Here is a 25,069-nt window from a genome sequence, read left to right on the forward strand (position 1 = left end):
GGCTGCCGCTGACGTCAGGAGGACTGCCGGGAGCACAGCGGGCCGCCCCAGGCAGGTGCCGTGTGGGCAGGTGCCACGGGGCGGGGGCTGAGCCGGGCGGGCCACAGTGGCTGCTGCAGGCGTCACCCTTAAAGGGAAACCCTGATTTCCTGGCCAGCTCCTGGGAGACTGGGGAAGGGCGACTACCCTCAGCAGGGCAGGCCTTACGCTCAGGGGTGAATTAGGAAGACCCCCCCTCACCTATGGTGGCTTGATGTGTGCCCCAAAAAGTGCCTGGGCCTTCAGTGAGTGCTGCTCCATCCTCGGTGACTGCCCCAGGCTGCCGTGGCTCTAGGTGCAGCGGGACAGTGCCGAGCTGGACAGGCAGGGGTGGGGGTGTGGAGCAGGCTGGAGACACCTCCCCCTCTGCAGCTCACAGTTGGCGCTCTTTTGATTTCTATGCAGGGGCCACTGCAAGTCGCCTCTCTCCCAATGAGATTGTCCATTGTGCCCATGTCCTTCCAGGTGGACATCTCTGCTCCTGCTGCTCCCAGGATCTCAAGGTCTGGTGGGAGGAGACAGGCCTCCAACGAGTAAACCACCGTGCTGGACAGTGATCGCTCCCAGAAAAAGCGGACCCCGCCTCCTGGAGCGCCGTGACAGGGCAGGCGGGTGGGTGACTTGCACAGGCACGGCGCAGGAATTTGGGGCTGGCTGGCTGGCAACTCCACAGCCGGCTGCACTCTGTAGGGACCGTGGGTCTGCGGGGACACCAGGCTCAACCCTGCCCTTGCTGGCTCCCACTTGGACCCCCAGGCCTGGGCCAGGATCTGTTTCCCTCCCTAAACTGGGGACATGAATGGGCAGCTTCTAGAGGTCGTTAGTGTGGAAAGCCCAGCCCCTGAAAGAGACAGAGAAGGAGAGAGGGAGGTGGCTCTGATGGCCTCGGGCAGCTGGGAGACCCACACTGCTGGCCACAGGCCATCTTTCCTTCCCTACAGTCTTAGGTTTACCGGCCCAGTCCTGAAGGCAGCGCAATCTAGGAAGGCTGCCTGGAGGAGGGTGATTCTGTTGGGCCTCCATAGAGGGTAGGATTTGGATGGGGTCTGGTAGCAAGAAGCAATCCCAGTGCAGAGACAGCATGATGGGGGGTGGTCCTCGGGGCTTCCCCACTGTGGGCAGGTCAGGGTGGGCAGGCTCCCCTGCGAGGCCCTGGAGGGGAGGGTGGGGAGCAGACTGTACCCTGAAGGGTGTGCAGGCCCCGTCGGTCTCCTACCTGGAGGGTATCGGAGAGGGAAGCCCACACCTGGGTCTGGGCAGGGATGGTCTGAAGGGATCCTGGAGAGGACAGGCCCGTGGTGGCAGCAGGGGGTGGCTAGGTGGGGACAGCAGAGGGACAGAGTCCTGTCACATGGGCTCCTGCTGCCCAGAAAAACTCAGGGCCCCAGCCCCTTTAGAAACCGCCCCAGCCTCTCCCCCACCCTCTTGACGACAGTCTGCTCCCTGTGCCTCACCCAACTTGACCCGCCGTAGCCACAGGGGCCCCCTCAAAGCTCCTCGAAGGCACCGGGTTTGTTCCAGGCACTGTGCCGCCAGGAGCGCTCAGGCTGCTGTGAGCCTGGTACAGACACCACATCTAGGAGCCCTTCCACCCCCACCAGGGCAGGTCGCCCACTGTTTACTAAGAGCACCCTGCGGCTTCCCTTAGGTACCTCACCACTCGGGACCAATGGGCTTTTTTGGGTGATTAAGTGTTTAACATTGCCTGCCCTCCACCCCCTACTCTGACAGCAGGGACTGCAGTCATGAGCAGACCCCAGCCCAAGTCTGGTGCGCAGGACACACTCTGTCAATGGCGGGAGTGAGTGTCTGAGCAGCACCCATCAGGAGGGGCTGTCCACAGCTCTGCTCTCCTCCAGATCAGAGCATTCGGCAAGCTGGCCAGGGCTGGCCCCTGTCCACCCAGGACACAGTGCCCATCAGGAGGGCCCACTGTCCCAGCTCTGCGTCTCCTCCAGATGGGAGCACCCTGTGAGCTGACTAGGGCTGACCCCCAGGCCCCCAGTACACAGCTCCTGATGCGCCAGGCAGTGGACTGACTGCTTTGGTTGATGAGGGAGGGAAGGAAAGAAGGAAGAAGGGAGAGGTGAGGAAGGAAGGAAAGGAATGAAAGGAAGGAGGGAGGGAGGGAGGAGAGGAAGGAAGGAAGAGAGGGAAGGAAGGAAGGAAGGAAGGAAGGAAGGAAGGAAGGAAGAAAAGGAAGGGAGGGAAGGAGGGAAGGAGGGAAGGAGGGAAGGAGGGAAGGAGGGAGGGAGGGAGGGAGGGAGGGCGGGCGGGCAGATGAGCAAGCTCTCTCCCAGCTCCCTGTCTTCTTCTCTTTGCCTTGCAAGGCTGAGATTTCTCTGTGGTCCTGCCCTCTTCAGGGAGGCGGCGCCTGGGGGAGCGTGGCAGGAAACCCCAGGCTCAGGAGCTGCACGTCCTGAGCTCTGTAGCTCCGAAACCCACCCGCTGAAGCTCCACAAATAACCCCAAAGAGGAGCAGAGATCAATGCACTGCCCTATTGACAAAACCTCAGCCGTAATGCAGAGAGCTCTCACATTTTTATCGTGTTCATGTATGTTGATTCATAGTGGTTTTGTCAATAAAAAAAACACCACACAAAGTCTCACAGTAAAAACGTCACCAAAAATTATATATTGCTATGATAACAGCAAATTATATATTGAAGGAGATTTGTGGCGTTGGGTGGGACAGAGGCTGGTGGCATCATGGGCAGAGAGAGGGTCCCTCTAAGTCTGCACTGTGGCCCCACCATCATGTGACTACACCCTGTGCCCAGCCCCGATGCAGGGCTGGCTTGGACTCAGGGCACCGGCCCCCAGGAGGCAGGGAAGTCACAGGTAGAGTTCACACCCACAAACACAAGGGAGAATGAGATCGGCAAAGTAACACAGGGGCCCACAGGCAGGATGGGACAACTTTTCACAGGGAAGCCACGAAGATATCCTCACACAGTAATAACTGGGTCACCTCAAGAAGACCAGGTGGGTTTCAAATATTCACTTCCACAAGGAGGAAACGGCAAGAGGAAAAGCCAGAGGGTAAGGAAACGCTTAGCATGTTCGAAAAACACAAAACGACATGCTTAGTGCCTGGGCATGTGGTCCTGAGTGAGGGACGCTCGGGTGGCCCTGGATCAACCTGCACCTGCAGGAGGCTTTGCTTCCTTGCAGATGGCGACCGTCTCCGCCAATCTCTTCCATCAGTAAAAGTGTTTTTATCAGATTTCTTCCTTGGAAACTGTACTCCCTGGTTTTGGTATTTCATGTGCAAAGTATAAATTGTGGAGGTGGCACCAACTATAAAAATGAGCTTTTCTTTTGAACTATAAATGTGCCAGGAGGTGGTGTGGAGTGCCCCAGTGGGCGGGGGGAGAACCTTAGTGGCTGCTGCCTGGTGTTACTGACAATATCAGTGGGCGGGGACCGGGCGTGGGCTGGATCGGTGGGCGGGTCGGCTGAGGGTGTAGACGCCAAGACCAGGGCCAGGGTCAGCCGGGGGTGGAGAAACTTGGGTGGGGGCGAGGGGGAAGTGATGGGGAGGGTATAACTTCTTTAGAGCTGTGCATGTTATTTTGGGCAATTGACAAGGGGATGGGGATAATTTTCCTTTTCCTGGTATGTCTGCCTGGGGTTCAAAATTTATACTTACACCAAGTGGTTGGGTAAATAGGAAATAACGCATTTTTTTTTTTAAATCAGTGGAAGATTTCTGCTTCACACTGGCAGCCCTTTTCCTGCACATCTTTCTCTTTATGCGGTTTTGTCTCAGTGATTTGAGCATGTTCTAATTTTGTCATTCAAGCCATCTGACTTTCACTGCTCTATACAAACAAAACCTAATTTAGTCTGAGATGTTTTAAGTCATAACAATGACGGATGGCCAGGGTTCAGGTGTGGTGGAATATTTAAATACCTAGTCTATATTTTTCTGATATAAAGACAGGCAGCTTTTTGTACTCTGATTAATTATGATTTCGCGTTTCAGAAAAAAAAAATAGCTTTTTCTATTCTACATTATTAATTGGTTATTTAATTAGGAATTCTCCAAGCTTCAGATGTTGGGAAGCTAAATCTGTGAGTGGCTTTAAAAAAAAAGCCAAGCTCTATCCTGTTGCCTTTTTGTATCTTATGAAGGTCACAATAAGACGTGATTGTTTGGCATAGCGGCAGTGAATTATGCCACCAGACAAGCTTTTAACCTATGCGCCTTCACTCTGAGTGAGACGCACGGGGCCTGTGCTCTCTTTAAACCGTTCTCTATTGAAGAGGATTCAATCACCATAATGAATCTGAGGCCAGGCAGCAATCTTCTGCACTGAAAGAATTTCTAAAAGATTGTAGAATTTGTAAAACGAACAGCTCGCAGACTAAATGGCTGTGTGGGTGAATCAATTATTGCAAGGCCCCGAGTAGTCATAATATTTAGTACATATCATAGAGTGTTTCAGGTACAATAAGATATGCTCGTTTTTCCCCGTTCCTGCTGGAAGTGGTACCGAAAGCCTGCACACAACCCCGGCTCATCTGCCGCATCCCGGGAGAGCTGGGTCAGGTCGAACACACCCACTGCGCAGCCACGTGTGGACGTGGGCACGTGCACAGGCAAGGAGGGGCTGCCTTCTGGAGAGGCGGGCGGTGGGGGAGCTAGAACACCTTACCCCAGCCTCCCCACCATTCCATCAAGTCCGCCTCGGAAACCCATGGAGATGCTAAGTTGCCAGTTCTCTTTTTTTAGAGCCTGGTTTTGAACCGTTTCCTTATTAATACAATAATTATTTTTCTCTGACAGCACCATTTATAACCATCTACTCTGCGTCCAACTAGCCCTGTTTTCATTAATCAGTGGTCATGGAGACGACTGTCATCACCTCTCTGGATGATGACTTATCGGCCTAATGCAGGCTCCTTTCTGGGGACCACAAATCAGGTGAGGATGGAGCCTTTTTGGCTGCCTGGTGAGAAAGCTTCTAACACAAGTCTAGGTACCATCTAAAGACCTTTTCGTCAGAGAAGGGCGTCAGGGAGCTTCTGGGAACTTGTGGAAGATGGTTTTCACTGTGCTTTAAAGGTTGCAAGACGGGCAGCCTCTCTCAAGCATCATAGGGAAGCCTGGATGGAATCCAAGCGGAACTTAAGAAATATCCCGATGTGGGTACCTGCAGCTGTGGCTTCTCTCCTCCCACAATCCCTCATGCTCTTCCTTTCCAACCTGGACCCGGCAGAATGGCTCCCGCAAAGAAGGACGGCGAGAAGAAAAAGGGCCGTTCTGCCATCAACGAGGTGGTGACCCGAGAACACACCATCAACATTCACAAGCGCAGCCATGGAGTGGGCTTCAAGAAGCGCTCCCCTCGGGCGCTCAAAGAGATTCGGAAATTTGCCATGAAGGAGATGGGAACTCCAGATGTGCGCACTGATACCGGGCTCAACAAAGCTGTCTGGGCCAAAGGAATAAGGAATGTCCCATACCGAATCCGTGTCCAGAAAACGTAATGAGGATGAAGATTCACCAAATAAGCTCTATACTTTCATTACCTACGTACATGTTACCACTTTCAAAAATCTACAGACAGTCAATGTGGATGAGAACTAATCGCTGATCATCAAATACATCAAATAAAGTTATAAAATTGCCTTTAAAAAATCCTGATGTCATCTTGGCAAAGGCCCCAATTGAAGTATTGGAGGAAGCCTACCACGAGGGTAAGAAGGGGTTAGAGGTGAATGTCACAGAGATTGGGACTGAGGCAGGGTTCATGTCGGCTGTCCCCAGAATGAAGCTGGGAGATCCTCGAAGTCCCTTTAATGCAATTCCCAGTTGCCTCTATTCGCATTGCAATGACAGCTTCTCCCCTTAGTACTCCGCCATAGAAGGGAAGAAGCAGTCCCCAGAACTCTGCAGCTTCTCAAAGCCCCAGAAGTGGCATTGCTCAGTGTCCCCTTAGTTTATACTCCTTGGATGAATCTTTCCATTTTGAGGCCCATGAAACTACGATTCTGTCTTCAGAGTGTGGGAACATCTGTTCTGTTTTGTGATGATCTTTCACCTGGCTTTGCCTCTGTGGCTGTTCATTTGTCACCAGCATTCTGACAATGTAAATGGCTCACCAATCTCAGCTGGTAGGGAGATAAAAGGAAAATCCCTCATACTGTTCTAAACTCTGTGCAGAAATCTCCTCCTGTGAACCTCACCTTTGAGCACCTTTGCTAATAGAGGACAGAGAGGTTAAGTCTTTTTTTGAAGTCTCCAGCTGGTAGACTCCAGAGCCAGTACTCAAGCATGAATCTTGGGAACCCCTAGCTCCTCCCTACAAAGTATCTCCTGGCTGGGGGCTTCTCCCTTAACGATTTCCTCCCTGGTTCACCCAGGGCACCCATGACTCTTCCCCAGAGAAGAATAGATGCTCTCCTCCCAAATGAGCCCAACGCAGAGATCCTCACTAGCTTGCTTAGGCAACAGCAAATGGGCCAGATCATCCATTCCCAAAACATTCCCTCAGCTCAGCTCTCAACAGCCTCATTCCAATACTCTGCTAAGAGAAAAAAGGAATAAACAGAAGCAGCTCAGAGAGCTACCAGGCAATGAGATCCACATCAACAGATAATATCAAATACTTACAAAAGAATCTAACAAACCTCATGCCTGTAATATCAGCACTTTGGGAGGCTGAGGTGGGTGGATCACGAGGTCAGGAGTTCAAGACCAGACAGGGCCATAAACATTTTAAAAAGTAGGCCAAGCATGGTGGCTCACACGTGTAATCCCAGCACTTTGGGATGCTGAGGCAGGTGGATCTTCTGAGGACAGGAGTTCAAGACCAGCCTGGCCAACATGGTGAAATCCCATCTCCACTAAAAATACAAAAATTAGCTGGGCGTGGTGGTATGGGCCTGCAGTCCCAGCTACTCAGGATGCTGAGGCAGAAGAATTGCTTGAACCCAGGAGACGGAGGTTGCAGTGAGCCAAGATGGTGCCACTGACTCCAGCCTGGGCAATAGAGGGAGACTCCATCTCAAAAAAAAAGAATCTAACAAACTGTGTTCATAATCTCTACAGAGAAAATTATGTAATTTTATCTGAGAGCTCTTAGAAAAATCCTAAGTGGAAGAAATATACCATATTCATGGATAGGAAAGTTGAACATTATATGGATATCAATTCTCCCCAAATGGATCTGTTGATTCAATATTATTTCAAAGTCCCAACAGAGATTTTTAATGAAACTTGTTAAATGATCTAGAACAAGCAGGCAAGAATAAGCAGACACTTCTGCAGATGAAAAGGAGGGAAGAAAGACTTGACTTCCCCACCTTATTTAGGACTTAGTATGAACCTATAGTAACTTAGACAGTCTCATATTAGTGCAGGGAAAAAGAAGTCAATCAGAGAGGTACTTCAGAAAGAGAACCTCGCATTAAGGTATGCGGCATTTGGTATATGACAAAAGTTATATGTAGGATCAGTAAGGGAAAAACAAAAAATATATACTAATGAGTAAGTGAAGTTGAAAAATGACTAACCATCTGGGAAAAGAAGAGATTGTGTCGTCTCTTCACACCATGTTGACAAATCAAGTCCAGATGGATTAAAGACTTAAATGTTAAAAACACAACTTTAAACTTCTTAGTAGAAAATATAGCTAAATATCATTTAGACCTTGGGGTAAGAATAGATTTCCTTAAACAAACATCAGTGACTATAAAGAAGAAGATCAACACATTTGACTATATTAAAATTAAGAACTTCATATTTATCAAAAGACACCTCTGAAAGTAAAAACGCAAGTCACAAGATATTTGCAATACCTGCAAGTGACAAGGATTAATGTCAAAAATACATTAGGGCTGGGTGTGGGTGCCTCACGCCTGTAACCCCAGTCTGTCATCTCAGAACTTTGGGAGGCCGAGGCAGGCAGAACACCTGAGATCAGGAGTTCGAGACCAGCCTGGCCAACATGGCGTAACCCCGTCTCTACTAAGAATACAAAAATTAGCCAGATGTGGTGGCACATTCCTGTAGTCCCAGCTACTCGGGAGGTAGAGTCAGGAGAATCACTTGAACCCAGGAGGCAGAGGTTACAGTGAGCCGAGATCATGCCATTGCACTCCAGCCTTCCAGCCTAGGCGACAAAGCAAGATTCTGTCTAAAATAAAGATAATTTAAAAAGTGGACTGAATGTCAATCAGAACATAAGCAATACAATGGAAAACCAGGCATTTCACAAAAGAGCAAATAAATATGGCCATATATGGTGATCAGGGAAATGCAATCTAGACCACAATGAGAGACCACTGTCCATGTATTTGATTAATAAATACTAACAGTGTAATAACACCAAGTGCTGGAGAGGATGTGGATCCACACAACTGCTTATATGTTGGAGAGGCTCACCAAGTTCGAAAAACAGCTTGAACGTATCTCCTAAAGTTGAATATTCACGGCAAGTCCACTCCTATGTATATATACATGTGTAAAAGGAGAGACACGCAGTAAAGCTGTACCAGCGCCGTTCATGATACCAAGATCCTGGAAATACCCAGATACCCTTGAACAGGAGCTACAAAACACAAGACAGCTAGCTTGTATTTTCACCCGGTGGGACACTATAGTGGAACACTGCACTGAGGGAACAATGTTGAGGTGTAGCAACATGAAAGAATCTCAACGATATCGTATTAATTGCAAAAGTAAGTCACAAAATGTAGATACAAGGCGGTACCTCTTTAAAGATAAAGAAAATATACACTTTGGGAAATACAAGTAGAAACAACAGAAATATATAAAAAGAAAAGCAGAAGAACGAACAGAGAGTTGAGAAGATGGTTACCTTGGGTAAGAGGGATGAGGGCAGAGAGGAGTGAGGGAGCTGTAGATTATCATCAAGTTCTTAGTTCGTGTTTTGGGTGGTGGGCTCATGTTATTAAAGGTATCGTTTAGGGCCAGGCACGGTGGTTCATGCCTGTAATTTCAGCACTTTGGGAGGCCGAGGCAGGCAAATCACCTGAGGTCAGGAGTTTGAGATCAGCCTGGCCAACGTGGTGAAACACCATTTCTACTAAAAATACAAAAATTAGATGGGTGTGGCGGCGCTCTGGTGGACGCTACGGCAAGAGAATCGCTTAAATCTAGGAGGTGGAAGCTGCAGTGAGCAGAGATTGTGCCATCATACTCCAGCCTGGGCAACAAAGTGAGACATGGTCTCAAAAAAAAAAAAAAAAGTATCATTTAGGCCAGGCACAGTGGCTCACACGTGTAATCCCAGCACTTTGGGTGGCCAAGGCAGGCAGACTGCTTGAATGCAGGAGTTTGAGACCATTTCTACCAAAACAAAAAAAGCCCAACAAAGAAAAATCAGCCTGGTGTAGTGGCACACACCTGTAGTCCCAGCCACTTGGGAGGCTGAGGTGGGAGGATCGATTGAACCCAGGGGTTTGAGACTGCAGTGAGCTATGATTGTGCCAATGCACTCCAGGCTGGGGGACAGAGTGAGACCCTGTCTCAAAAACAGTATCATTTAAATAGTTACATTGTGTATGGTCCATGCATAGAGCAAAGAAGACTGTATATGAACCAAGTATTGTGATAAAGCCATTCTGCATACCCAGGTCCAATTTTTCAAAAGTACAATCGGCCCAGCAATTATTCTTCTAGGAATGCATTCTCAGGAAAATAACCAGAGATGTGTGCAAAGAGCTGTGTACAAAGCTGTTTAGGACCAAATTGTTTATAATAACGGAAAACTGGAAAGAACATTAGTGTCCGACGATAGGAGATTAGCTCAGTAAACATACGGTGCCTTCACGTGATGGAATATTAAAGAAGTTTCAAGACTAGGGTGGTGTTTTGTACATATACACACTGTGAAAAAGAACCTAAAAGGAAATGGCAGTAAAACTGCAACGCCGATCGCTTGGTGAGAGCAGAGGTGATGTTTGCTTTTTTCATCCTTCCTGTCATAGGATAGATTATTCCATAATTTTAAAAGGTAAATTTAAGAGCTAATGAAAGAAATGATACTATGGCGAGGGTATGGGGAGGAGCAGTTGATACAAGCAAGGATGGCCCTTTTGCAGATGCTGAAAGGACAGTTTCCTCAGATGGTCAAGAACACTTTTTTTTTTTTTTTGAGACGGAGTTTCGCTCTTGTTACCCAGGCTGGAGTGCAATGGCGCGATCTCGGCTCACCGCAACCTCCGCCTCCTGGGTTCAGGCAATTCTCCTGCCTCAGCCTCCCGAGTAGCTGGGATTACAGGCAAGCGCCACCACGCCCAGCTAATTTTTTGTATTTTTAGTAGAGACGGGGTTTCACCATGTTGACCAGGATGGTCTCGATCTCTTGACCTCATGATCCACCCGCCTCGGCCTCCCAAAATGCTGGGATTACAGGCATGAACCACCGCGCCCGGCTGGCAAGAACACTTTTATTATTACCATGTTTTATATTTTACATGCTAAAATTCTTTAACGTGTGTATATACTAAAATTCTTTAAAGTATGTTTATCAGATCGTTGGGAAGATAGGGAGAAATGTAAGTGCCCTGAGAATCCCACCAATGAACACTGACAGTCTTCTTTCTAGTCCTTTCCCCCAAAGTAGACGTAAAAGTAGAAGCCGGATCAAGAAGCTTGACCAGTAATGGTTAATCGTGTGCATCAACTAGGTAGGCCATGGTAGCAGTTATTGGTCAAACGTCGGTCTACATGTTGTCTTGAAGGTATTTGTTAGAACAACCACTGGCGTCACCAGACTTTGAATAAAGCGGATCGCTTTCCATAATATGATGGGCCTCATCCAGGCGTTGGAGATATTAACAGAATTGAGGAAGAGGGAATTCCACCTCCAGCCAATCTTTGGACTCGAAATGCACCATCAACTCCTCCCTGGGTCTCCAGCCTGCCGGCCTGCCCTGTAAATTACAACTTGCCAGCTGCTCCAATTGCGTGAGCTAATTCCTTAAAATTAACCTCGAGATGGATTAATAGAAAAATAGATATGATACATACATACATACATACATGTTAGACAGATTAGATATAGATTACATAAAGATAGATAGATGATAGATTAGATAGATAGATAGATGTTAGACAAATTAGATAGATAAATGTTAGATTAGATGGATAGATGATAGAGATTGCATAGAGATAGACAATAGATAGACACATACATACATACATACATAATTAGATGAATAAATAGAGAGAGAGAACTCCATCTTATTGGCTCTGCTTCTCTGGAGAATCCAGTCTAGAACACACTGATACAATCACATATTTTTGCATTTAGGTCTTTTTCACAAAATAGGGTAGTCATATCCTGTTTTCACAAAACATTAAATAAATAATGAGCATTAGCCAGCGTTATATTTAAAGTCCTTAAAAACCTTAATGGTCACATATTTTTATCATCATTTATTCTTAACTGGTTCCTTACTGTCAGACCCTCAGACTGTCTCTCATTTTCCACTGTCGTAAGTCACATCACAACTAACAGACAGGGAGTACCCTCTTCTCCGTCTCTGATGCAACTTATCTTTGAAAAATGTAGTGATCAGAGGCCTGGATTCTGGAGTAGGCCTGACTGCCTTCTGTGGGGCTTCGCCTCCTGTGACCTCAGTGGGCTGACCTTCGTGACTTCCATGAGCACTTCCCGCCACTGCATTCCATGTCCCTCGGACTCAGCCAGCCTGTCCCCTCTGCCCCTGTCCCCAGCCTCACTCTGACACTGGGGCTCCGGATGCCAGGCCCGCCACTCCACCCTCCGCAGCCCGCCCACTACTTCCTCCCTCTCGGAGAAGTCCTTTCTGATCTCTTCAGTCCAAAGTGACCTGCTTCCCTCTCCCCATCCTCTGCCCACTCCGGCCACCATGACTCCACTGACCACCTACTCTGCAGATACACAAGGCCTCCCAAACACAGTAGAGGGGCCACGGCGCTGTTTCATCCATGTCCTCTACGTGTTGAGTATCAACACGCAGCACACACACTCCACGAGCTAAAACGTCTCACGTGGGCTCCACCTCGATCAGGAAGGGGATTCCAGCAGGCCAGGGAGGTCCAAAGGGGCAGGGGCAAAAACAGGGCTGTAAAAGTTTTAAAAACTAGACCAAGCATGGTGGCTCATGCCTGTAATCCCAGCACTTTGGGAGGCTGAGGCAGGTGAATCAGCTGAGGTCAGGAGTTCGAGACCAGCCTGGCCAACGTGGTGAAATTCCATCTCTACTAAAAATACAAAAATTAGCTGGGCGTGGTGGCAGGTGACTATAATCCCAGCAACTCGGGAGGCTGAGGCAAGAGAATCACTGGATCTTTTGTTTTACACACACACACACACACACACAGATATAAATTTTTTAATTTTTTTGTAGAGATTGGATCTTGCTGTGTTACCCAGGCTGGTCTCAAAGAAATGGGCTCAAGCGATCCTCCCACCTCAGCCTCCCAAAGTGCTGGAAATGAGGCTACGGAATGTCTCATGGGGCCCCTTCTTTTCCGAGTCTCCAGGTGTCACCGAGTACCTGCAGCCTCTCCCTGGGATCCCCTGTCTCAGGGCTTAGCGATGGTCCCTGCCTGACCTGCTCCCCGTGCCCATCGGTCCCAAATCCATGCGGTATTTTATATGTGCTTTCCCTCTCCTCCACCGTCCCCACCATTCTCTCACCGAGTGACTGTAATAACTGGTCTCCCTGCTTCCATGCCAGGCTTTCTGCAATCAATTCTGAAGGAAGCGGACCTAGTGATTTTCTTTCCATGCGAGCCAGTTCGTCCTGCCCAGGACCCACCAGGGGCTTCCCACAGTGAGAGAATAAATCCTGTCCTTGGTCCCCAAGGCCCCAGAGGCTCTGCCAGGGTCCCGCCATCTCTCTGCCTTTTGCTCTAAACCCCAGCCTCATGGAGCACTCCCCGGGGGCTCCTGCCTTGAGTCTCGGTCCCAGCTGTGTCCCCCTCACAGCTCGCTCCTGTCCTCCTTCAGGTCAGGGTAACTGTTGCCTCCTCCAAAGGGCTTCCCGACCCCACCCCCCCCACCACACCCCATTACCCTCTGGATGCATTTTGTATTATGCTATTTTTCTCAGCAGACTCTTAGGTTCCATGCAGGTAGTGACCAAACCTGTTCTGTTTATTATTCTGTCCCCAGCATCTACTGCATAATCGGGGCTCAGTAAACCTTTAGAATAAATAAATGTTCCTCCCTTAAATGAATTGTTAAGAATCCAAGGCTGGAGAAGCCACGGTCCCTCCTGGGGCAGGAAAGCTACAAATGAGGATGGCGCCTCTCACCAACCCCACCCCTCTCTGCTAAGCATTTGGACATCTGCCCGCAGGAGCCTTCTCTGAGGCAGGGAAGACCACCTAGAGGCCTCTGAGCACTGCCCAGCAACTTAAAGAAGATGGCCAAGGCAAAACACATGTCCTGGCTGCAGAGGGTACAAGGCACACAGCTCTCTCCAAGAACACCTTGTTTCCCCGGGTCTGTCCCTTGCCTCCATCTTCCAGGACCTGATGAGCTGCGCATAGCAGGTGTGCTGGGCTTTCCTCCCCATGCAGGACAGGGAGGGCAGGAGAGTTGCACCAGCAGGCTTTGGAGTCCCCGGGATCTTGGACAGAGGCTGCCCTGCCCCAGTTGACTTGGGTGGTCAATTAGCAATTGAAAGCTGGGTGCGGTGGCTCACACCTGTAATCCCAGCACTTTGGGAGCTCACACCTGTAATCCCAGCACTTTGGGAGGCCGAGGCGGGCAGATCACAAGGTGAAGAGTTCAAGACTAGCCTGGCCAACATGGTGAAACCCTGTCTCTACTAAAAATACAAAAATTAGCCTGGCGTGGGGGCAGGCACCTGTAGTCCCAGCTACTTGGGAGGCTGAGGCAGGAGAATCGCTTGAACCCAGGAGGCGGAGGTTGCAGTGAGCTGAGATCGCATCACTGCACTCCAGTCTGGGCGACAGAGCGAGACTCTGTCTCAAAAAAAATAAAAAATAAATGAATAAAAATCAATCAATCCATCAGCAGTCGAAAGAGAAGGACGAGGGAAAAGAAGCAGCGAGGAGAAAGAGAAGTAGAAAAAGAGGAGGAGGAGGAAGGAAAGGAAGGAGGAGACTGACCGGCACTGGACAGGCCTTCTGAAGTTCAGATGAGCTGGAGGCAAGGAGGGCCGTGGCCAGCGCAGACACACGACCCTCAGCTCTGAGCCTCTCCATCCCTGCAATCCATCCACCTGAGCAGGCAGTCCCTAGCTTCCCTCCCTGCCTCCCTCACACTGCCGTGAAGGAGTGAAGCCCCTTGGATGTTGGGGTAGCTTCTGGATCCGAGCCTCCATTCATTTGCAGGTCTTCCGCCCACCATCTAGAGAGGAAACAGTGATGGGATAGGAAAAGGCAAGATATCCCCACCGAGAACACAGGACCAAAGCTAGTCTTCCTTCGGGACAAGGGAAACCCACTCTCGCCCCGCAGTGAAGGCGGGCACGTCTCATCTTCCAGTTACGCAGCACTGCACCGCGGCCACATTGCCTTCCACGTGGTTCTGTGCTGATTTCTGCAAACAAGGAAACGGCTCAGCAACGCAGGAGATGGCTGTGGATGAACACCCAGATCAGGGTACTGCGGAAAATCTCTCAAGTTCAGTGCAACGGCAGGTTCATGGCTACAAAATGTGAAACTCCCCAAAATTGTTCTTTAGCTTTCTCTTGGACAACACCAAAGGCACAGAAATGTAAAGACATTTCCCCATGATCCCAGCACTTTGGGAGGCTGAGACCAGCAACATGGTAAAATTCTATCTCTACCGAAAATATTAGCCAGGTGTGGTGGTGTGCACCTGTGGTCTCAGCTACTCAGACGGCTGAGGCAAGAGGATCACTGAAGCCCAGGAGTTTGAGGCTGCAGCGGCCGTGATCTTGCCACTGCGCTCCAACCTGGGTGGTGTAAGGACACCCTGTCTCCAAAATGAAAGAAAGGAAGGGAGGGAGGGAGTGGAGGAAGGGGGAGGGAGTGGAGGGAGGAGGAGGGAGGAAGGAAGGAAGGAAAAAGGGAGGGAGGGAGGGGAAAAGAGAAAGGGGAGGAAGGAAGGAGGGAGGGAAGGAAGGAAGGAAGAAAAGGAAGAGAGAGAGGAAGGGAGGGGAGGAGGGAGGGAGGGAGGGAAACTCCCCATGGGCATGGAATTGAGAGTCCTCCCAAGGAACATAGGCAAGATAACCTTTTGCAAGGCAGCTGCCAGTCACATCTGAGTCCACGCTCCCTGAGACTCTCTGGGTAATACACACAGCACTGATTCCCGAACATTTAGAGGCTGTCGAGGGACTGTGTTAAGCCTGTGCTGTGCGTCCCCGAAGCACTGAGATCCCCAGATTCCTAGCCCCCACCCCCAACACAGGCACATTACATACATTTGTTTATATGGAGCTATGGTCTTGATCGTGAGGCAGTGCGGCCTGCTGATGAGGTTTGCTGTTGACATTTCAACATTAGCTGGCTTTTGTCAATTGTGGCAGCCTAAGAAATTCTATCTTAAGGGCGGCTCTTTATTAAATTTGCAAGATACAAAACTGTGACTGACAAATAGTCTCCTTTCCCTTTGCAGATGCATAAATAACGGCCGTCATTAAAATGTGCTCCACATTTAAACAAAAATGTAATCGCCAAACAGTTTCTCACAAAGGAGCAGGGTCCCCGACGTTTGGCTTGATGAAACATTTTCTTGATATTTTTCAACAGTTATCAGCGTGCAGATCTTTGAACGGAGGGGGAGAAGACGCAGCAGGAGGACGATAGAAAAAAACATTTCCATGAGCCTCCTTGCTCTGGGTTTTACCAAACTTTGTCACAGAATCTTCTGTGCAACTCTTTTATGTGCCATCGGTGACATAATTCCTATTTTTTTCGCCAGCCATTATATATGATAAATAAAACAATGGTCTGAAAACACTGCGATCTCTCATCAATGTCATTGTGAAAAGGGCCCAGATAGATGAGTTCTGGAATCACAGGCAGATGACATGGCTGGCCATGTATCATCTTCTATGTATTGAACGTAGTCTTTGTAAAGATAGAACGGTAATAAAGAGTGGTATTGTGTGCTCTGAAAGGCTGTGTGGGTCTGTGCATGACTAATCTGTCTTTCTGCATTATTTTATTCAATCTTCTCTGACTTTATGCCTTTGACATTTTTGCTACACTCAGTAAATTTGAGTGAATAGGCAATTTTAAAGAATTTTTATAGGGCTTCAGAGAAGTCATATGCAGACTGTATCTTTGTTCAAATTTAACAGTTTAAATATTTCCTTTGTCTAGGGTGCAGAGTAATCTTTAGACAAAAAAATGAAAGAATGCTCCAACCTTAAGATTTTAACATTGTTTCTTGAAACAGTTCAATTATTTAAAGAAAAAAAAAAAAACAGAAGAGCAAGCTTATGATGGAGGAGCTGGCCCACTTTCTTTATTTTATCATTATTATAAATAGGAGACTGGTCCTTCTGACGATGAAGACATTCCTTCTTTCTCCAGAATTTAGAGATGCAGAGGACGAAATTAAAGGGAGTTATTTTGAAGCTAGAGTTCAGATGGCCTTATTTGAACATCAACTACTTTTTCTGACTTTGTATTGCAAGGGTAGTTGTCTGTAAGTAAATAACGACTTCATTACACGTCTTTAACTCACTGTGTGTCAGGTTATCAGTTCGTTATCTAATCTGTAACATTGGTTTGGCTAAGCACTGCAGTTTAAGTAATTGATGCCACAGAGAGGTATGTAATAAGACAAATTTTTAAATTATTTTCGTTGCTAAATTGTGCGGAAGTCCCCGCCTGTAGTATAGCAGACTGCTACATTTCAAGAGACACTCTCTCCTACTTAGGCTGTTAAACGATTCAGAAAAAAAAAAAAAAACCTAGGATTACTTGATAAAACTGTTTGGGCTAGCAGGTGGTAGCCTCATAGTTTTGGCTTATAAATACTTTTTAAAGATTATTAAGTAATTTAAAGTAAACCTAAACTACAGATGAACCCAGACTGATGGATTCATATAGCCAATTACATTTTACAGTATCTATATCAAAAACATAGTTCATATATTTCATTTTTATGAATCACTTCACAAGCCCACATCTAACAGGGTAACTGAGCACTTATGTTTAGTACTTCTGAGATGCTTTCAAGAAACTGGACTTCAAGATTTTCTTTTTCTTTTTTCTTTTTTTTTTTTTTGGTCGGGGGGACAGAGTCTCGATCTGTCACCCAGGCTGGAGTGCAGCGGCCCGATCTTGGTTCACTACAACCTCTACCTCCTGAGCTCAGGCAATTTTCCTGCCTCAGCCTCCCGAGTAGCTGGGATTACAGGGATGAGCCACCACACCTGGCTAATTTTTTGTATTTTTAGTAGAGATGGGGTTTCATCCTGTTGGCCAGGCTGGTCTCAAACTCCTGACTTCAAGTGACCCACACACCTCAGCCTCCCAAAGTGCCGGGATTATAGACATGAGCCACCGCACCTGGCCTGGCCCTCAAGATTTTCTCAAGCGAGAAGCTGGTTCTGAGTGAGATGTTTTGGACAAATGGTGACTGGCATGTCTCACTCCCCAGCGCAGCTAGACCCTGGGGCCACTTCTGGAGCAGAAGGATGGAGCTAGGTCCAGGGCAGAAGGCAGCTTTCCTCCAGACATCCAGGGAAGGCTAAGGGCACAGAGCTGTTAGCGGTGGCCTCTTGCAAGCCCAAGGCAGACTGCATTCAGCCTCACTGCCCCTGGAACTCGACTGCAGTTTCCCCACCACACCCCTGAATGCACAGCAGGCACCTGCAGGAAGTCTAAGCAGCTCCAGAAGTCTAAGAGCCCAGCCATGGTTCACGGACAAGGAACTCATCAGTCATGGCTAGCGCCGGTGGTGATGTCCCCACGAGGAACACTGATGGAGCCAACTTACATCCTGCTGAGAACTCACAGTGATAAATACACAGGTCCAATGTGAGGTACTGAACATTTCTGATCACCTAGCAGAGGACGAGATTGGATGCCTGGTGTCGGGTTTGTGATTTCCGCCTTGTAAATGGATAAACATTTCACATCTCCACGTAAGACTGAAACATGAATCCCCTATCTGTTTGTGTCACAGCAGACACAAACAAATACTACTTTTTTATCACTGCAAAGCACTTGATGTAAGTTCATTAAAATGAAAGATTGGAGAGCCCCCAAACATAGGATAATATGATTCATGTATAGATCCCGGATAATAGATGTGGTTTCTATTATTTTCTCACTACATAAAGGACTGTTCCTGTTGCTTCGGGAAGACTGCTGCCTTGCTCTTCATGAGCCATTTTCATAAAACTGAATAAACAACAAACACAACCATGATTAGCTGTGACAGTTCCCCATTGATTTATTGGACTCAAATCCTAAGGCAAAGTCTAGTTTTAGGTCTGTCTCTGCACGTTTTGATCAAATAATAAAACCATAAAAATGAAATGATCTGCTATCTCCAAAATGATAGAAAATAAAAGGTTTTGCAACTTAAAGAGATCTTCCTAATATTACCAAGCAAGATGCCGGATTTACATTTTTGGAAGCCTGTCCCTTAAAAGTGAAACAGCGGCAGAGAGGCCCTCTTGCCGGCATGCCTTTTAAGCCCAGTCTGAGTTCTCTATGCTTGAGAGCGCCTTACGATGCTGTAACTAACCTCAAACCTGGAGCAGCAGGGGGGCAACAAACCTCAGAATACAGCAATGTCATGCTTTACAGGCACTCTCTCAGCAACAGCATGAATGAGGGGGGAAATTGGTTGCCTAGGAAACCCTCTAGTCCTGGTAATTATTACTGTAACTGACTGCACACCCCACCTATAACAGAAATGAATAATAATTTATAATCGCTGACTGGCAGCTTTCTGTCTGTGCCTCTGCTCACCACTGCTACCTACTGGCATGCAAAATTAGTTACAAGCAAACAGTGGGGTATGCAGAGAGAAAAGCCACCGGCAAAAAGAACATCTCAGGAAATCTTCTCCCATCTTCCCCCACCAGGTTCTGAATATAGTTCAAGTCAATTGCTCCTGGATCAATAGAGCAAAAATGCAAAGCGCTTTGTACAGGGCTTGAACAATGTCATGGAAGTCGGTCATCTCAATTAAAGGCAATTTCATATTGTGACATGAACTAGACCCAAAAGAAGATGCTTAATAAGGTTAACAGACGCTAAATAACAGCATATATCTTAATGACCCCAAATATATGACTCACAAGCTCTTTAATAGTATAGAATTTGATGCTAAGCAAAACCACTATAAATAAAATCCTATCTGGTAGTTTTGATCAATTAAACTACATAATTAACAAAGATGGTCCATTTATCTTAGGTTGTCTAATTTGCAGTACAGTGTTAAAGCACCTCTCCTGGAAGACTAGTTTGTTTAGAAATTAGAACCTTCATAGTGATTTACTGGATTTGATTTAAAAGACACAGCAGGAGTTGGCAAAATTCACATATCATGGGGTTAATGTGGGTTAGAATGTAGCTATTTGTAATACAAAAATATTGCATACCAAATACACACATCTGATTTCTTTTAATCTTGGTTCATCTTTTTGCAGAAGTCGTTAGTTTGCGAAAATGAACAACGAAAACAGCTGCATTTGCCACTATTAGGACACAGAAATCTGCCGTTTTTTGTTTTCCAAAGCGAGAGAAGCCATGTGGGTAATGAACCACGCCCAGGTTACCGGAAAGTTGTCGACTGACTGATGGGTTCCATGGCTCCCACCGTAGGGAAGGCTATGCCCACTGAAATCTACCAGTTGTATTCTTCAGCCGCCATAGATTCAGGCTCCACAATTGACTAGTGTGTTCTGGTCAGTACATTTCAAAGTTGAGAGAGCCTTTTCAGTTCAAGAGGAAACAGATGAAAATGGACAAACAGCCCCCAAACGGCGCTGAAGCCAGCCTAACAATCACCAGGATGAAGGGTATGAAGGATAATTACAGGGAAACCCTCAGCTCTTCCGTGGGCGGCAGTCCACACTCAACCCTATGGAGCCCTCAACTCCTCCCACGTTCCTGAGATTGGCTGGCATACAAGAATGTCCCTAGTCAATCTGATACTAAACATCAGGGAATCCTCCGTCTTAAGACCCCATCAGTTGACTCCATTGCAACATAAAATGTCATTTTCCAAAAATATTTCCGTTTTAAATCCACCTACAATGGTAGTAATCATCGATTTATCGGCTGGGTTTTCTTCCCTTTCATTGTTATTGGAAACTTAGCTCCTTACTTTTCAAAAAAATCAATAGATTTCCAGAAAATGTTCCTAATTCTTCAGAGACTTTTGCATAGTTCCAATATGGACAGAGCTTTTCCTACAATAAGTCTCTTATTAAGGGACCCACAGGGACCGGATTTGGAGTGTGCAACACCAGCCCAGAACACACACACAGGTCTGAGTCCTGGCCGTGTGGAAAGCCTGCACAGGTCACAGTCGGCTCCGTGCTCTTAAGCACATTCAAGTTTCAAGCAAGTATTTGCAAACTTCACTTTTCTGAAGAGGTTCTGAGTGCTGCTCTTTGGTTGCACCTCAATTAGCTCCTAACAAGTGCTTCTTGAAAGATTTCCAGTAACTGTAAAATGTTAAACTTACGCCTTTGTAACTACAGGTGGATCTAACCCAGACACCGCTCTGTATCTTAGAATAGCAAAGTCTGCCCTAAGGCACAACATTGTCTTCATTGTAATTCTTATCAGACTGAACCATTCCCTCTTTGCAAATAAGATTCACCAACAAATCATCACTGACAGCCCACTCCTACCCTCAGTTTAGCTTCCAAGATCCCAAATGGACATTACCAAGAAAATCTTGGAACCTAAGAAAATATCTGTAATCTCCAAAAATATATTTTACTGATAATAGACTCCGAGTTCTTATTACTCGAACACATAAATAAAACCCCTGTGTAGGTTCTAAATTTCATCATCTCTGTCCCCAGTACTAGAAAGTTTTCCATCCCAGAAATCCACTTGATCCTTAATCCTACCTAGGGTACCTCCTCTGACGTGAAGCAGCTGCCAATCTTCTTACCTCAAAGAAGACACACCCAAGTCTGAACTCTTAGCACACAGCTCCTGGAGCATGTCTGGGATTCTCCTTTGACCTATACACTTAACCTACCTTCCCAGTGAAGATCAGTTACTTGAAGGCAATGTATTACCTTAGCACAGTACCTTACACAGTTTCAATTATAACTTAAGGCCAGGTGTGGTGGCTCTCACCTGTAATCCCAGCAATCTGGGAGGCCAAGGCGGGTGGATCACCTAAGGTCAGGAATTCAAGACCAGCCTGACCCATATGGTGAAACCCCATCTCTACTAAAAATACAAAAATGAGCCAGGCATGATGGTGCGCATCTGTAATCCCAGGTACTTAGGAGGCAGGAGAATCACTTGAACCGGGAGGCAGAGGTCGGCAGTGAGCCGAGATTGCACCATTGCACTTCAGCATGGGCAACAGAGTGAGATTCCATATAAAAAAATAAATAAATAAATTGTAATTTAAGATTACAGCTTTCTTTTTTATATTAAAGTTTCAATGAGACAATCTGAAGCTGATCTTAAGTGTTCTGTTTTAGGCCTTCTTATTTTTTTTTTTGAGATAGAGTTTTGCTGTGTCCCCAGGTGCCAGGCTGGAGTGCAGTGGTGCAATCTCGGCCCATTGCAACTTCTGCCTCCCAGGTTCAAGCAATTCTCCTGCCTCAGCCTCCCAAGTAGCTGGGACTACAGGTGTGTGCCACCACGCCCAGTAAATTTTTTGTATTTTTTGAGTAGAGACAGGTTTCACCATGTTGGCCAGGATGGTCTCGATCTCTTGACCTTGTGATCCACCCGCCTCGGCCTCCCAAAGTGCTGGGATTACAGGCATGAGCCACCACGCCTGGCCGTTTTAAGCCATTATAAAGCAGAACAGTAGACCAAGAACACGACAGTACACACAGTGTCCTCCACCAGCTCTCCTGCTGTAAATGCTGGATCAAATATAATAAATATCTTCTCAAATACAGAGCCTCACTCGCGTGACAGTAATAAAAATCGGCAGTGACTAAAAAAGAATAGAAAAAAGAAAAAGCTGAAACCACCGACATTAAGTTGGAGCTGTCCTGGGACCTAACCAAGAAATTTATGTTTTAAAAGCACAAGGATTTAGGAGGCAAGTCCTTGAGCTCGACCAAGACAGTAGAACTAAGATCATACATAAAGACCAGACCCAGGAAAGGCTGCCAGACTGCCAGAGTGAAAAGCCGGACTAGAAGAAACGTTCCCACTATCAGAAACACCAACTGCAGCAAGGAAACTTGTTCTTATCTGCCTGAGCTCTAGATAAGGGTAGCGTCTTATATTAGTCTGTTTTCACACTGCTGGTAAAGACACACCTGAGACTGAAAAGAAAGAGATTTAATTGGACTTACAGTTCCACATGGCTGGGAGGGCCTCAGAACCATGGCAGGAGGTGAAAGGCACTTCTTACAAGTGGCAGCAAGAGAAAATGAGGAAGCAGCAAAAGTGGAAACTCTGATAACTCATCAGATCTCGCGAGACTTACTACCACGAGAACAATGTGGGGGAAACTGGCCCCATGATTTAAATTATCTCCCACCAGGTCCCTCCCACAACACATGGGAATTATGGGAGTACAATTCAAGATCAGATTTGAGTGGTGACACACAACCAAATCATATCACGTCTCCCCTGGGAATGCTAGCTGTGGGTTGGCCTTCACGTGGGTCAAGATCGGAGGAACTGCAAGCTATGAAATTAACTGAAAATCTCCAAGCAAGGAACTCAACATGAAGAGAAACTGCCAAGGACTTCTGACTTTAGTCTTGAAGGATTTAGGGCTACAGAACTTACTCTTCTGCCATAAACAACTAGAAAACTGAAAACAAGTGTTTTCAGACACTAGGACCAAGAAATGTAAGACTAAGTAAGACTCCTAAGTAAATAAGGTGAGTCCTATAATCACCCTTTCTCTTGAGATGTTTGTTGGACCACAGCACAGAGAGAAGGAATCCAAGCAGAATAAGACTGATCTTATAGTGGAGAAACTGACCAGGGGCCAACTCAGCAAAGTAATCGAGATCAACACAGTGACCTGATGTGCAGAGAAAAACACCTCACGTCTATGGTATTCTCTGGAAAACTCACAACCTCAGGCTAATTATAAGAAAACACTGGGAGAGAGATCCAAGATGGCCAATTACTAACAGCTCAGGATTGTGGCTCCCAGTGAAAGTGCAGAGAATGAGAGGATGCCATACTTTCAGACGAATTTTTGTTGCTCACGGACCAGGAGATTCCCAGTGGAGGAGCCCCACGGGTCGCCAGCGCGACTCTTGTGGCCGGTGTGGCGGTTCTTGGTGCAGAGTAAATGGGACTGGGTCCCCTTCTGGTCGACGTTTGGAGCTCCAGGAAGGCAGAGTCACCTGTTTAGCTAATTGAGGAAGGGACTCAAGAAGGAAGCCAGACCGGAGATTCCCAGGCAGAAAAGCACCATGAATCTTAACACCGCTGTTTTAGCCAGCGCAGTGGGTTGCTCAGATTCCGGCGATGGGAAGCAACAAGTTGGACATCCACTCAGAGACCTAATTCGAAAGTCGGTAATTACAAAGATGACAGGTGGATAAATTTACAATGACAGGAAGAAACCAGCATAAAAAGGCTGAGAATACTCAAAATCAGAATGCCTCTCCCTCTACAGGGGATCACAGTTCCTCATCAACAAGGGAACAAGACCTGATGGAGAACGAGTGCATTCCATTAACAGAATTAGGCTTCAGAAGGTGGATAATAAGAAACCTCTGTGAGTTAAAAGAACATGTTCTAGCCCAATGCAAAGACACTAAGAACCTTGAAAAAAGGTTTGACGAAATTCTAATGAGAATAGACAATTTAGAGAGGAATATAAGTGAATTAATGGAACTGAAGAATACAATACGAGAACGCCACAAAGTATGCACAGGTTTTAACAGTTGAATTGATCAAGCAGAAGAAAGGATATCAGAGGTTGAAGGCCAACTTAATGAAATGAAATGAGAAGACAAGATTAAAGAAGAAAGAGTAAAAAGGAATGAGCAAAGTCTCCAAGAAATATGGGACTATGTGAAAAGACCTAATTTACGATTGATAGGTATACCTGAATGTCATGAAGAGAAAGAATCCAAGCTGGAAAATATTCTTCAGGATATTATTCAGGAAAACTTTCCTAACCTAGTAAGGCAGGACAACACTCAACTTCAGGTAATACAGAGAACACCACAAAGATATTCCTCAAGTAGAGCAACCCCAAAACACACAATCATTAGATTCACCAGAGTTGAAATAAAGGAGAAAATTCTAAAGGCAGCTAGAGAGAAAGGTCAGGTTACCCATAAAGGGAAGCCTATCAGACTCACAGCAGATCTCTCAGCAGAAACCCTACAAACTAGAAGTGAGTGGCGGTCAATATTCAATATCCTCAAAGAAAAGAATTTTCAACCCAGAATCCCATATCCAGCCAAACCAAGCTTTATAAATGAAGGAAAAATAAAATTTTTCACGAACAAGCAAGGACTCAGAGATTTCATCACCACCAGGCCTGTTTTACAAGAGCTTCTGAAAGAAGCACTATACACAGAAAGGAACAACCAGTATCAGTCATCCCAAAAACTTACCAAAAGGTAAAGAGTATCTTTATAATGAAGAGTCTCTATCAACTAATGGGCAAAATAGCCAACTAACATTAAATGACAATATTGAACTCACAAATATCAATATTAATCCTAAATTTAAATGGATTAAATGCCCTAATCAAAGACACAGAAAGGCAAATTGAATAAAAAGTCAAAACCCATCGGTATGCTGTATCCAGATCCATCTCATAAGCAAGGACACACTAAGACTCAAAACAAAGGGTTGGTGGAAGACTTACCAATCAAATGGAGAGCCAAAAAAAAAAAAAAAAACCAGGAGTTGTAACTTTTGTCTCTAACAAAACAGACTTTAATAGTAACA

The 25,069-nt window shown here is 46.5% G+C and overlaps 1 pseudogene; it reads left to right on the forward strand.

The window, feature by feature from the left end:
* Nucleotides 1-5,226: 5,226 nt before the first annotated feature.
* Nucleotides 5,227-5,635, forward strand: LOC105714525 (large ribosomal subunit protein eL31-like; annotated as a pseudogene).
* The last annotated feature ends 19,434 nt before the right edge of the window (nucleotides 5,636-25,069 follow it).

This window comes from Aotus nancymaae, unplaced genomic scaffold (assembly GCF_030222135.1).
Source record: "Aotus nancymaae isolate 86718 unplaced genomic scaffold, 86718_ANA_hifiasm-v0.15.2.pri h1tg000028l, whole genome shotgun sequence".
Lineage (NCBI taxonomy): Eukaryota > Metazoa > Chordata > Mammalia > Primates > Aotidae > Aotus > Aotus nancymaae.